Source organism: Crotalus tigris, unplaced genomic scaffold (genome assembly GCF_016545835.1).
Source record: "Crotalus tigris isolate CLP2741 ecotype Arizona unplaced genomic scaffold, ASM1654583v1 scf7180000017950.1190679, whole genome shotgun sequence".
Classification (NCBI taxonomy): Eukaryota; Metazoa; Chordata; class Lepidosauria; order Squamata; family Viperidae; genus Crotalus; species Crotalus tigris.
In genome coordinates this window covers 1,099,114-1,114,103 of record NW_024096740.1, presented here as the reverse complement: position 1 = coordinate 1,114,103, position 14,990 = coordinate 1,099,114, and the positions used below count along the sequence as shown (strand labels likewise).

Below are 14,990 nucleotides of genomic sequence, written 5' to 3'. Positions count from 1 at the left end.
TTTTAAAAACTTTTGCAAGGAAACTTGCTTTCTTCCACCCATATCTCTGTCATGTATAATTTAGGACCAGTGAATACTTAAAAATAAAACATGAATTCAGTATTTACATGCCTCCTGTTGATAAATACATCAGGACATCACAACTAGCTCCAGTCTCCTGCTGGATGTATACTTGAGGGCAAACTTAAATTTGCATTGCATAATGCGTGAAATAACATTCAGAATTACTATTATGAGTTAGGACTCAAGGCATCCTTATTAGTACTTAGTGGCAGCTGAGTAGTTGGATTTCTAACTGGAGGATTGTGTTTGTTTGTTTGTTTGTTTATACATACAAATAAATTCAAGGCAGAGAACATATCCACCACCTTCCTCCTCCTGTTTTTCCCCACAACAGCAATTCGGTGAGGTAAATTGGACTGAGAGAGATTGGCTCAAAGTCACCCAGCTGGCTTTCACAGTTCAGGCAGGACTTGAACTCAGTGTTTCCCTTTTTCTAGGATGATGCCTTAACCACTAGATCAAACTGGCTCTATCAGTTCCTATTGAGGCAGATATTGGAGAAACCATCCTGACATCTATTAAGGAGGAAAGATAAGTGGGTTGAAATACTTGACAGCATGCCAGATCTGTATCTTGGAAATTTCACTGTTTTCCATCTTGTTTTCTTTAGATTAAGCTTTCAAAACCTATGAACCAATAGGCTGGATCCAGTCTACCAGTTATATCTGGTAAATTGGCAGAAGCACTTTGAAAAAGGTTCAGAGAAGGACCAAATTTGATCAGTGCACTGGAAATGGAGAGATTGAGAAGAAGGAAATTTAGTCCAAATTTGTTACAAGAGTATTTTATATACTTGAGGGGAGACCATACTAACAAAGGTGAGCTTGCTTGTTTTGTTGCAGATGTTTCATTACCCTAATTAGTAAAATCATCAGATGTTTGGGTAATGAAACGTCTACAAGAAAATATCCAAGCTCAGAGAGCATCAAGGTGCCCTCATTTCAGTCCTGAACTACAAATATTCTCCTTCATTGGTACCACATATACATATAAAAAAAGATATACATATACCTATTACAATGGGGTAAGTTTCTATTCTTGCCCCAGGTCTTGCCAACCTATCAGTTCAAAAGCAAATAGATAAATAGGTACCAGTTTGATGGGAAGATAAGAGTATTATGTGTGTCTTGGCCTATAGTCATGCCAGCACATGACCATGGAAATGTCAGATAATGCTGGCTCCCTCATCTAAGAGACAGAAAAGAGCATTGACTCCTAGAATTGGACACAACTGGATAGGGAAAACCTTTACATACTCACACAAAAACACATGAACATATACCGTACTTTCCGGCGTATAAGACGACTTTTGCAAGCGTTAAAATCGGCGCCGAAGTCGGGGGTCGTCTTATACGCCGAGTTGTCTTATACGCCGGAAATAATGGTAGTTTTCGGCGTATAAGATGACTTTCTAGGCATGCAACTCGGCACCGAAGTCAGGGGTCGTCTTATACACCAGGTCGCCTTATATGCCAGAATATACGGTACATACATATACATATAAAATTCCACTTAGCTGAAGTGACCAGTAATGTTTACAAGCAAATAATTTTTTGTTATTTTGAAAAACTGGAAAACTGAGTAGAATATAACCTATACACACACGCACACACACACACACACACAGTCAGGAAACAATAGCAATAGCACTTAAACTTATATACTGCTTCACAGTGTTTTACAGCCCTCTCTAAGTGGTTTACAGAGTCAGCATATCCCCCCCCCCACAATCAGGGTCCTCATTGTACTGACCTCAGAAGGATGCAAGGCTGAGTCAACCTTGAGCTGGTGAGACTCAAACTGCCAAACTGCTGGCAATCAGCAGTCAGCAGAAATAGCCTGCAGTACTGCCTTCTAACCATTGTGCCACTAGGGCTCTAATAAACAATGATGTAAGAAAAAAAAAAGTGAGAAACATAGCTGAGAGAAAAAACATTTTGTGAATGACAAAAATCAAAACAAGTATAAGTCTTCCATCTCTCTCTGATATAAAATAATTCTTCTCTCTTTCAGAAATTACTTATTAGAATAATAAATTCCCCATTTATCCAATGAAATAGACTGTAACTGAGAAAAGCACCTCCCTCTGTTATTTTGTTTATTTTATGATACAGTGGGATGGTTATTTTTGCGGCAACAAATTAACATGAATAGTATGAAAATAGTAACACACTGAATTATCTTGTCACTGTGACTATGATAATGTGAAGAAGGATTTAGGCACATAGAGCTCACTTAACAGTTCTTAAACCTACTTAAATAGATTATGTAGTCTAAATCCACTGCACAGCAGAATCACATTTATCTTACAACATCCAATTTTCAGTATTATCTCTAAAATAAAAGATCTACACTGTTGTACACAGGTTTCCATAACTGACACCATTTTAAACGCAGTTCTATATGCCTAGAATTATGAGGCTTTAGTAAAGTATCTTCACTGTCACCTCCCAAGATACATCCCAGTTTTTATAAGCAGATATTTTAGTTTCACTCTAAAAGTATAAAAAGCTTGTTTTTATATGCCATTAAAAGGAAAAGTTATACATTTCAGAAATGATATTTAGAACTGATTGTGTACATCTTTTTATAACAACATTGGTATGCAAGGAAATTCTTATCACCAATGAAGGAATTTGCGGTCTTGGACTACTTCAGAAAGCAATATTTATTTAAAATAGTGCAAGTTTCAAGTATAATAAATACTTGGAATCTAGCAATCAACAGAATTTTTGAGAGAAGAGTATGCATCGAGAGAAAATATGTATTCCATTTCTGTTTGAAAGCAGGATCAGAATGCTTCTAAACCATACATATTCTCTCGCCTAATTTATTTTCACAGAAAACCAGTAAATCTCATTAATATTAGGGGCAGTGCAATGGTGAATAGAATGTGAAGGATGTGTGTATATAATGTATGTTTTTACTTCTGGCTTTTACTTGTGTGTTGTGTGCACTGTGGACAGCACTTAATTTCGTTGTGGGATACACAGTGACAATAAAGATATTCTATTATAATATGAAAACTAAACCTACAGAACATAGAACATAGAATAGAGTTGGAAGGGACCTTATAGGTCATCTAGTCCAATCCCCTGCTTGAGCAGGACAGTCTATACCATTTCAGACAAATGGAATCCAGTCTCTTCTTGAAAGCCTCCAGTGATGGAGCATCCACAACTTCTGAAGGCAAGCTATTCCACTGATTGAGTGTTCTCAGCATTAGGAAATTTCTCCTTAGTTCTAGGTTGCTTCTCTTCTTGATTAGTTTCCACCCATTGCTTCTTGTCTTGCCTTTTGGTGCTTTGGAAAATAGTTTGCCCCCTTCATCTTTGTGGCAGCCCCTCAAAATATTGGAGCACTGCTATCTGGTAAATCTGGAGAAAGATTTCGTTTTTAATTGTACTGGCTTATGATCTATTCTTCTGTTTTAGGTAAGTGCTTGTAATTTAGGTGCTTGGGATAGAATAAGTTAAATTTTGCAACAATATGGTAGGGACACCATGTCAAATTTCAGAAAGAATGTGACAGAGTGTCAGGCCCAGCCAAAGAATGATATAGAACAGGAGTAGGCAACCTTGGCTCTTTTATGACTTGTGGACTTCAACTCCCAGAATTCCTTAGCCAGCATGGCTGGCTCATGAATTCTGGGAGTTGAAGTCCACAAGTCATAAAAGAGCTAAGGTTGCCTACTGCTGATATAGAACAATGCAGCCAAGTTCTATTCTTTATTTGCTTCCCCCATATACAGTAGACAGAATCTTGCCAAGCTAAACCTATACTACTCTCATCCTACGATATGCAGTAGACTTTACTCTTAAAGCTGACATACTTGACATTTTTGCATGTTTATTTGTTATAAGATGAATCTGTGATTATGTAGGCCAGTCATGTCATACAAATAATCAGAAGAAACAGGGCAAAAATAAACCGAGTGAATGTCACTGTCTCACAATCTCTCTCTGATTGTGATTGAGAAGACTTCCAATGTGGGATTGACATCTCAATCTTCCCTTCAGAAGGCATAGGTGCTCCATCATCAGAGGTTTTTAAGAAGAGATTAGACAGCTAGAAACCTAGTATAGGGTTTCCTGCTTGACCAGGGAGTTGGATTAGAAGAACCCCCCAAGATCCCTTCCAACTCTGTTATTCTGTACTGTTCTGAATTACCTTGCTCTAAATATAAATGTTGTCCAATCTTATGCCTCACTTCTTACACATACACACACACACACACACACACACACATCAATCTTTTTATGATTTGGTATATTTATAGCTCGATTTCCTAATCAAAATTCAGAATAATTTCTCAACCCCAAGATAGTATCTAATATTGACAGTGGTGGGGCAAGAACTTGGAAGAGAGGATAAAACTTAATTAATAAGATTTGTTTTAAAACTTTGTTTCCTGAATTAAATAAATATCTCCATTCCTTGGCCTCAACAATATTTCCAGATTAATTCACTGAAACTTGCATTCATTTTTATCAATTTACACTGTATATAATTAAAAAATAACTAACTAATGTACGCTGGGAGGGAAATGGATTGGAGTGTAATCACTCATGTGTAAATGCAAGTAACACTTTTTTAATATGCTTTTTGGCATAATGAAGAACACGCCGTGCATCTGTGTCGCTCACCTCAAATCCTGCATCATATTACCATTACAAACATTAGTTAAAATATAACAGCCATTTACAATTTTCAACCTTTAGAGAATTGTCAAACATGAAATGATTAAATCAGCACTGAATGTGCTTTGAGAGTATAACACCATCCCTCTTATTTCTTGTATAAAACAGATATAAGGAGGGAGATGAAGTTACTATACTAAAGGCTTTCATACTTTCCTAGCTTTAAGCAATCATTTTTCCAGAGCAGTTCATCTGCCGCAAAATGGCAGAGTAAAAATTGTATGGGAGCTCACTCCAAACTGAGCATATGGGCCGTGGTCAAGCTGCAAATAAAGAAGCCCTGAGGAAAATACAATCAATACCAACACTCATAGAATATGCAAAGACTTTTTTGCTGGAAACTACATTTGCCAAGAAACTGTAGTTCAGAGCTGGAATACTTGATTTAAAGGGTGACAAGTTCATATTTAATCCAGTTGTCTCCAGTTACACAAATCTCAGCCAGCAAATGTGAAAAATCTTGGGTTCAAGTCCCAAGATCTGTTGCCAGTCAGAACTATTAACCTAGATCAAAAAAGGTCAGTCTATTTATAATGGGCCATTTCTGGGGCCATTTCACACTTTATCCTCCTTTATATGGTTATCTGCCTCTCAAGAGTTATGCCTCTGAATTATGGTGGTTGACCACCAAGAAATGTAGAAAAACAAAGCAGAACTGTGTGTGGAAAAGTCTCACCAATGCTGCAAAAAAAGTCAAATCATTGTCTTAACAAGGCAACCCATGGGTGCACATTTTTTTTAAAAAAAAAATGATGTAAAATTGGAAAAAAAAAACCATGAGATGAAATGGACCAAGAGTATACCCACTGCTAATTTCAGCAGACGTAATTTAAGTGAATAGGTTTCATTTAGAAGAACACACAACCAAGGCTATTAGTACAGAGTGTGGAAGCTGGTTGGTGCTTCCACTATCCAGCTTCCTGTTAGATGAACCATGACTGATACCTTCCTTTGCCTATGTCAACATTAAAGAAATATCAATATGAACATTCTAATTCTGCTTCAAATTCTCTTCCCAGGCAAGGAAGTTAGAAATAGAAGTAAAATGCCTTTTAAGGGTACATAATATATGGCTGAACTTTCTTTTCTTGTCCTCAGTTCCTCTCTGCAAGCTCCTCAAAGCTAGGAGATCCTAGTAAAGTCCAAGGGGTCTTTGTAAACAGCATGGACTTGTGTGAGCTGGTTAATCAAGAGGAATCAGAATCAGAACATGCTTAATGGAACAATGACGTTGGTTGCTGTAGAATATTTCTTTCTTGTTGAACATATAATTGATTGCAAATGGGATATGATGTATTCCTTGATTTGCTTATCTAATGCACTGTATATTGTTTTTGTACTTTTATTTTGCTCTGGATTAGTGTTTATTGCTTCAGTCAATGGCTGAAGCCAATTATGGACTACATTAGGAGTTACAAAATATTGTTTACTTCAATTCATGCTCATTTTTTAGAAAAACCACTGTAAGAGTCATAGTTGCCATCACTGTGGTAAACTGTTGTGGTTTTGATGAAAAGGAAAAACAACATACAGCCAAGTAATACACATAGGAGTTTTTAAAGAATAAGCATGAATTAAAGAGTACAGTCAAAACTGGTCTTCTACATTTATATATTTACTTATTATATTATTTATATTTCTGTCTTTTACATAGAATAGCACATTTGAAAAGAACAGAACAATTTTTAAATGTCAGTTATTTATATTGCCATAATTATAATGGCAGACACAAAGAAAGCAGCCACTGAAAAACAGGATATGAGTTTCTAATTTGAAATAAAAGGCACCTTATAATTGGAACTAATTTATTTTAATTAACTTATAATCATGTCATGATTAATGCTTATGCTGAGAATTTCTGATGGATATTTCAATTCTCTCTCTCTCTCTCTCTCTCTCTCTCTCTCTGTGTGTGTGTGTGTGTGTGTGTGTGTGTTTGTGTGTGTACTCATACATGCAAATACATGGACAGTGGTGGGATTCAAATATGTGAACAACCAGTTATCTGTGTGGATACCACTTCTGGAAGTCCATTCTGGGCCTGGGCAACAAAAGATTAGCTACCAGTTCTGCCAAAGTGGTGCAAACTGGCTCAATCCCACCACTGTACACGGGCACATAGATATGCACCCAAACAAATCAGATAACAAATTATTCATCTTCTTCCCTGTTGCATTTTATCATTCTTCTGGAATGTTAGGAGCTTTTCTGAGCTTGGAATTTTTCAGACCACAGTTCTGAAGGGGTGCCATGCAGGTCAAGGAGAGCATGTGGGGGGTATGGTGTGGGTCAAGAAAAGTGCATATGGGTGCCCAGCAATGCCATGTGAGTTGGGGAAGTGCATGAGAGGGAATGGCATGGGTCAGGATGATGCATTGGGGTGCCCAAGAGGTATTGTGCTGATAAGGAAAGACATGCAGGGGGGCAGCACAAATCAGAGAAGTGTGCAGTAGAGGAATGGCATAATCAAGGAAAAGTACACTACAGTTTCTCCCTGCCCTGCTCTGCCCTGCCCTGCAGGTAAATGGCTGCTGATGGATGGGGGACAGAGTGAGGGATTGCAAAATTGGCTGGGAAACTATCATGGAATGTTGAAAATACAGATCATATGACCACAGTAGCAGTAGAAATGCAGTCACAATTACAATTTTCCAAATTTCATTCCATTAGGAGTCATGGATCCCAGATGCTAGACACATTCTGAAAGTTACCATTGAGGTAGTTTGGTTCAAAAATTGTTGCCTTAAGATGCATTGTTATGGCCAGTTAAGGTTCATGGCAATGAGAGTTTTAGATACCTAGATTGGATTGGATTGATAGACAGACAAACAGACAGAAAGACAGACAGACATCCTTGGAAAGATTGGCCTGAGATCTTCTATAATGCTTTATGGTTACATGCAAAGTTGTTTTTTGCCTTCTTCCCTCTGTTGTCTATTTAGTTAATGCTAGCATGCTATAAATTGCTTCTCCTGGAGGCTTACCTAATGATGTTCCCACCACAACCATATGTTTTAGATTGAATTGGTAAAAAGAGAATAACCTCAAATTACCAGGAAGTTCTATGGTTGATTTTAGCTTGGGTCACTATATTCCCAGTGTAGTATCCAGGTCTATCTTTCTAGCCAGATAATAACTGAGATACTCTATGTTCCATTATGCAAAGGGCACATACTGTGTTTCCCATCTCTAAAAACCCATTTTTTGTACAGCTTTCTCTTCAGACTGTTCTCTGCTTTAGCGTCACCCACACAGTATGCATAGCAGCTGGATGAGCATATGCTTCCTGGCTGAATCTTATGTCTCATTCAAATATCAGGACACAATCAAAAAGGCCATGTGTGGGTGTGGGTTTCTCATCTCTTCAAGCACCAACCCACTTTTGACCTCATGTTGATTGTGATTAATTTGTGCTGTTTTTTTTTTTTTTTGCATGTGTTATTTTCAGCCATCATTCTTAAGAATCATGGTGAAAACAGGGTTTCGCTTCATGTAGGGGTAGACAGAGTATTGATTGGTGTAAATTTCTTCAGAGTGAAAACTGTAACAAATGGTATTTATGTCCATGCATCATTGATGACTGTAAAATTATCCAGTGAGCACCTGTGAAAAGTGTCCTAACCAAAAGCGTTTAAGCAAAGGAGTTTATTTGGTGAAGTTTCAGAGAAGATAGGAAAAATAAACGTGTGTACAGTACACATTATCTATTATTTTGTACCTGTCTTATGACAGGAAGTTAATTATTAGGTTAGTGTTGATTGATTAAATTCTTTCCCATTTTTACTACCGGTTCTCATTCATTTTGATGACAGAGAATTTGCTTTTTGAATACTTTCAAAGGAAAAAATAACCTCTTCAAAGGAAAAAAAAAGAATTATAATTACTTAAAATATGCTCCCTTTCACAGGTATTCAATATATATATATATATATATAGTATGACATGAAGCAATAGCTGAGTGAAAGACTTTGCGTTATGTATGGATGCAACATAAAGGGTTTTTTTTCTCCTAAATTATATCAGGAAGTAAATTATTTTAGTACTGAGAGAAATTATGTAGAACACATTAAGTGCAAACAACTTTTCTTTATGGGGAATTGTAGTTCAATTTTATTTTTAATTGGAATTGAATGTTTTGGACTTTTTCAGATTCATAAATAAGATCCAGCCATAAAACTGGCACATTGAGATATATTAAAGTCCCTGAAAAATAACTGCAGAAAGCTGGCAGCATATATGTTTAATTTTCTAAGAAATCTTGTTGCTGCTATTATTATTCCAGTTCTAATTATGTTAAGTAACCACATTAACTTTGTAGTTTAAGATTACAGTTACTTTGAGAATAGGCAATAAACTGGAGGAGGAGGAATTTTTCATTTCACCATAGCTAAGATGAAAAATTGTGGAGTTTATATTGATGATTGATTGATTGCTTTTTTGTGCTATTTTATTGGCATCAAGATAAATATCTGTCTCCTTTAATAGCAAAAGAATGGTTCTCTATTCATAAAACTTTTGCCTGAAAATGTTTTAGCAAAGCCAGATACAGTAACAATTTTAATGTTGCTGAAATATTAGGAAAATGTGCAATCTGTTACAAGTACCACAAAAAAAGGACAACAAAGATCTCTTCTTAAATACTAAGATTGAGCATTGGTCTTATAATGGTCATACTGATGGTCTACTATATCTATATTGCCTACTCCATGGGGAAGAGGATTGTTTATTTTTTATGAAAAAAAATCTTCAGAGACTTTTAGATACATGGTGATGATTCAATTGGAAGTCAACTGAAGGGATTTTCAAGAAATTTTGTAGCTTGGGATGGTTTTAATAGAATAACAGACCTTGGAGGTCTTCTAGTCCTGCTTAGGCAGGAAACCCTATATCATTTCAGACAAATGGTTGCCCAGTCTCTTCTTAAAAACGTCCAGTGTGGAGCATTCAAAACTTCTGGAGTCAAATTGTTTCACTGATCAATTGTTCTCACTGTCAGGAAATTTCTTCTGGGTTGCTTCTCTCCTTGTTAATTTCCATCCATTGCATTGGGTCCTGCCTTTGGATGCTTTGGTGCTCTTCTTTATGGCAACCCCTGAGATATTGGAACACTGCTTCCATGTGTTGTGGTTCTGGCTAATGAAACATTTCAAAGAACTTCCAGGCATTATTTTCCTAAAAGTTTTTTTATTGTTACAAAATGTCGGCACAGGCACAATGGAGGGATGCTAGGATCTAAGTTCTCTTCCTCTGAGCAGTTAAATTATCAGCATGTTCTCTCCCTAAATTAGCCGTCATATCTCACATTATCCAATTAGTGTGAAGGTCAAATGTTTTCTTCCTCTTTCTTTCCCAGGCTTTACCCCCAACCCCCCCTTTCTGCTCTGTATTAACCCCATAATTACCAGACAATTCTGCATATTGTCAAAAGCAAGAATATACAATATTTGCAGCGTTGACACCATGTCTCTCTTAGTCCTTCTTTTAATTAAACTAGGCATACCCAGTTCTAGCAAACATTCTTCATATGTTTTAGCCTCCAGTCTCCTAATTATCTTTGTTGCTCTTTCCTGCACTTTTTCTACAATTTTAACATCTTTTTTATATCATGATGACCAAACTGGATGCAATATTACAAGTGTGGTCTTGCCAATGCATTATAAAGTGGTATTAACACTTAACATGATCTTTTATATATATATAAAGGTTTAATTAATTTTCTAATTTTACAATTATAAGTACTTAACAAGCAATGTGTTATCTGAGTCTATTAGTAATTCAATGGTATATATTAGCTTTCTCAGGCTAGTCCAATACTACACCATCCAATGCTTCCTTGGTCCTCTCTTCTTCTGGTGGTATGCATTTTTCTACACTGGGCAAATACTATTCTTGTTACTGTTAATACATATACAATTAAATATAAACATCTTCATCACATTTTTCTGGTATTATACATAATATCGATAATATCAATTTATAATTTCTTTTCTAGCTAAAATATATCTCAATTGCATTTGCACTTAAAATCCATTTATTCAATCAATATCCTATTTTCCCACTTTTTTAAAATTTTAATTCCCCATCAATGTTCAAAATATCTCTATAACTTATAATTTTCTCATAATAAATTATATTTGGGCAACCATAAGCTTCCCTTGTTAAAACCATTTTAGAATTTTTCATATTTCCCATCTCATAACAAAGTATAATATTCTAGTTAGAAATCTTATCCTTCTAATTATAATAATACTTTTATTTCTAACAGTTATCTATTTTCTTAGCCATAGTCAAACATCTGTTTAGTAGTATAATATCCCATCTAATAGGTCAGAACCTCAATTTTCTTCAATCTTACTCTAGCTTTCTTCCTTTGCCAAATAACTTTAGAGGTCATTACATTTAAATCATCAAGTAGTTCTTTCTCTGTTTTTGTACATATTATTTGGAATGAGGAAAATAATTTGCTTGAAGTGTTTTTGGAAGAACACTCAACCCATTTATATTCATTAAACAGCCTCCATTCTTCTCCTTCAGTTTTTCTTTTCATTTCTTGTTTGTCAATATTCAGCATTTCTCCTAACAGCTTTATCATTCATTCACTCAGCTCTTCTTTCTTATCCTCAAATGTGTTCTGAGATCTTGACAAGTACAATGTCTTTTTCATTTCTGGTGTTATCACTGCATCTTCTAGTTTTCATTTGTCTGTATCTGTCTGTTAATTCCTTCCTTTAGGTCCTCCATCTTTGGATCCGTTTCTTCTAATTTTCCTTCTGTTTTCTGGGTTACTAGTTCCTTCTTTGTAGTCATTGTCTGAATTTTTAAGTTTAGGTTAGAAAATTGTTCTTTTATCTCATTTGCATTATTTTTAGTTTCATCCTGAAATAAAACAATTGTCTCTTGGATTTTCAACATGGAAAGAATTTTTTTCTGAGATTCATTAACATTTTCTTGTTGATATATCAAGCTGGGAAATTTGGAGACAGGTGTTGAAGATACCATTTAAGTATGGAACACTCATTTTGTCTTTTATGTAGTCTTTATAGTCCAATAGGGTCCCCAACCCAGATAAGCAGCCCAAGAGTTTTTGTTTTTCCCTTTTCCCAGCTGCAGTCTGTAAAAGTGAAAGTGTCCAGGAACAACAAAGAGTCTTATATGAGTCTGGGCTTCAAGCCAAGCTTCCCTTAACCATAATAAATTGTAGTGCCATAATTCTCCACTAGATGTCATTGACACCTTCTTCCAGCCTTCAAAATTATTTTGCAAACTTTTAAATATTTTTTTCTAAAAAAAGTCTCAAAGGAACTTTTAGTGTCCAAATTTCAAAGTTATAGATCTGTATTAGTTCCAAATTGATCTTATAGTTTCCTCTATTTCCCCCCAAAGTAATTAATTTGCTGCTCTTCTGTTCCTGAGGGAGCAGGGCAATAACTTCCCTTCCCTTTCTCATTGAGGAGGATTCTTTGCTTTCGGTATTCTTTTTTCTAGGAAAGTAGTGTTAGGGCCATAAAAAGAGGATAAAGTCTCAACCAGTTCCATCCACGTTGCTCAGAAATTGCTAGTTAGTGCTTTTCTTTGGTTGTTAGCAGCTTCTGACTGGCCACAAGAATGTAGCCAGTCTTTCCCCTTTCTGAGGGCTTCCTCAGATCCAGCAGAAGGGCTGCCACCCCTCTGCAATTGACAAGGGTCCCCTCCTTCTTTATCACCTCTTCGGGGTGACTTTCAACCCTTTTTAGGGTCCCCAGCAGGAAGAAATTGAACGTGGAAGATGGAGCCCCATCTTCCTGCACCTTTTATGCCACAACATCAAACCAGAAGTCCACTTCACGTGATCTTGATTTTATACCTTTGTTAATACTATTTTTTTTTCATTTTATAAAAAATCTACAAAAAGAATTTATTGATGAAATCCATATAATAAGTGAAAATGAAGAACTGAAAACGTTATTATGTATTCTATTGGATTATACAGCATTATTTCAATTCCAGTTATCACAAATTCTTGCCATATATTTGGGCAGGTGAGAATTGTAGTTGAAAAATCCTATCCCTAATTCTTATTCCTATCACCATTATGCATAATGCAATAATTTTCCCTGATATAAAAAGATGAACAGGATGACGCATGCGGATTTCCCTATCATCTTGAGCTGTTGAACATTAAACTAGCTCTGCCTGGCTTCCTGAATGTCATACTTTCAAGATGTTTCAATCATTACATTGTTGGTCTCTTCTCTTTCTTTCCACCTTTCCTAGATGGAAAGACCTAGGTTACAAAGACCTAGGTTTTCACATAAGATGTCCAAAGTATGATAATCTGAGCCTCATCATTGGTCATTTAGTTAGAACTGAGTTCACTTATTTGATGATCCATGTGTTTGTCTTCTTTGGCCGTCCATTCTATCTCAGAAGTCTTCTCCAACTCCAGATATCAAAAGTGCCAATACACTTTGTATCTAGCTTCTTCAAAGTCCAACTTTTGCTTCTATAGAGTGTCACAAAGAATATCATGATTTGCACCATTCTGATCTTTCTAAGAACAGATAAATTCTGGCACTTATTATCTTTTCTCAGGCCTTCGTGGCTACTATACCAAGTGCTAGTCTGTGAATCATTAAGTAACACAGCCTATTTTTTTCTATAAGATCTCACTGAACTTTGCTCCCTCTAGCATCTCTAGTGAGAAGAGTGACAGCATGATTAAACATCTAATGTAGTGCTCCAAATTAAGCCTTTGCCAAAATGGGCTACTAAAATAGCACATGATTTCTATAAGAACAGAGAGGTGTACATTGCTTTCCTCTTTTTCAGAATCTATTGATATAACAGCTCACACAAGTGCAGTGCTTTGTAACAACAGAACAAGAGCAGGTGTCACCTAATTAAATTCTTGCAAGGCAAGGCAGTTACTCCTCTCTCTTTCTCTCTTTGTTACCCATAGCATAAGTGGCACTTTGGTTCCCATAGGTAATTTTATGCATTGCCAATTAGTACAGTGAAAAAAGTGATTGCTAACAGATCCTTATGGCTCTAATTGGGACTTCAGCATGAATTCAGAATAAATATCCAGGAACTCATCTTTTATCCTACTAAGGAAGATATACCTTGGTTCATTATTATTAGTAATCTGGCTATCTATAAACTGAGACAAGTGCTTGTGCCATATTCTTTTGGATTATTTGGGAGGCAGGGTGAGATAGTTCTTAATTTTGCACAATTTTCATGCACATACTTTTTTTTTTTTAAAAAAAAGGTTGAAGTGATAGGGGCTTCAGGATTTTCAAACAGAAAAAAATTACAAATTACATTTGTCCAGGACAGACTTGAACACTTTTCAATGGTGAAAAAAGTAAGGTTCTACATTTAGGCAAGAAAAACCAATTGTACGGGTATAGTATAGGGGAACCTTGCTCAATAGTAGTAACTGTGAGAGGGATCTCGGACTCCTAGTGGACAATCACTTAAATATGAGCCAGGAGTGTGCTGCAGCTGCCCAAAAAACCAACACAGTGCTAGGCTGCAATAACAGAGGGATAGAATCAAGATCACATGAAGTATTAATACCACTTTACAATGCCTTGGTAAGGCCACACTTGGAATACTGCATCCAGTTTTGGTTACCGCAATGTAAAAAAGATGTTGAGATTCTAGAAAGAGTACAGAGAAGAGCAACAAAGATGATTAGGGGACTGGAGGCTAAAGCATATAAGGAATGGCTGCTGGAATTGGTTATGTCTAGTTTAATGAAAAGAAGGATGAGGGGGGACATGATAGTGATGTTCCAATATCTCAGGGGCTGCCACAAAGAAGAGGAAGTGAAGCTATTTTCCAAAGCACTTGAAGGCAGGACAAGAAGCAACGGGTGGAAACTAATCAAAGAGAGAAGCAACCTAGAACTAAGGAGAAACTTCCTGACAGTTAGAACAATTAACCAGTGGAACAACCAGAAGTGGTGAATGCTCCAACACTGGAAGTTTTTAAGAAGAGACTGGACAGCCATTTGTCTGAAATGGTATAGGGTTTCCTGCCTGAGCAGGGGATGGACTAGATGACCTCCAAGGTCCCTTCCAACTTTATTATTATTATTATTATTATTATTATTATTATTATTATTATTATTATTATTATTAAGATCCAGTTTGGTATAGGGGTAAATGTGGTGTCCTAGAAACCAGGAAAATGTGATTTCTAGGCCTCTTTAGGTTTGAAAGATAACTGGGTGACTTTGGG

General features: G+C 36.2%; 1 protein-coding gene across 1 annotated transcript in view; it reads left to right on the top strand.

Moving 5' to 3' along the window:
• The window catches only part of LOC120308837 (inactive N-acetylated-alpha-linked acidic dipeptidase-like protein 2), a gene marked incomplete at its 5' end in the record, with an annotated part of 217,147 nt that overhangs the window by 29,113 nt on the left and 173,044 nt on the right, over positions 1–14,990 (top strand). The window lies entirely within an intron of this gene.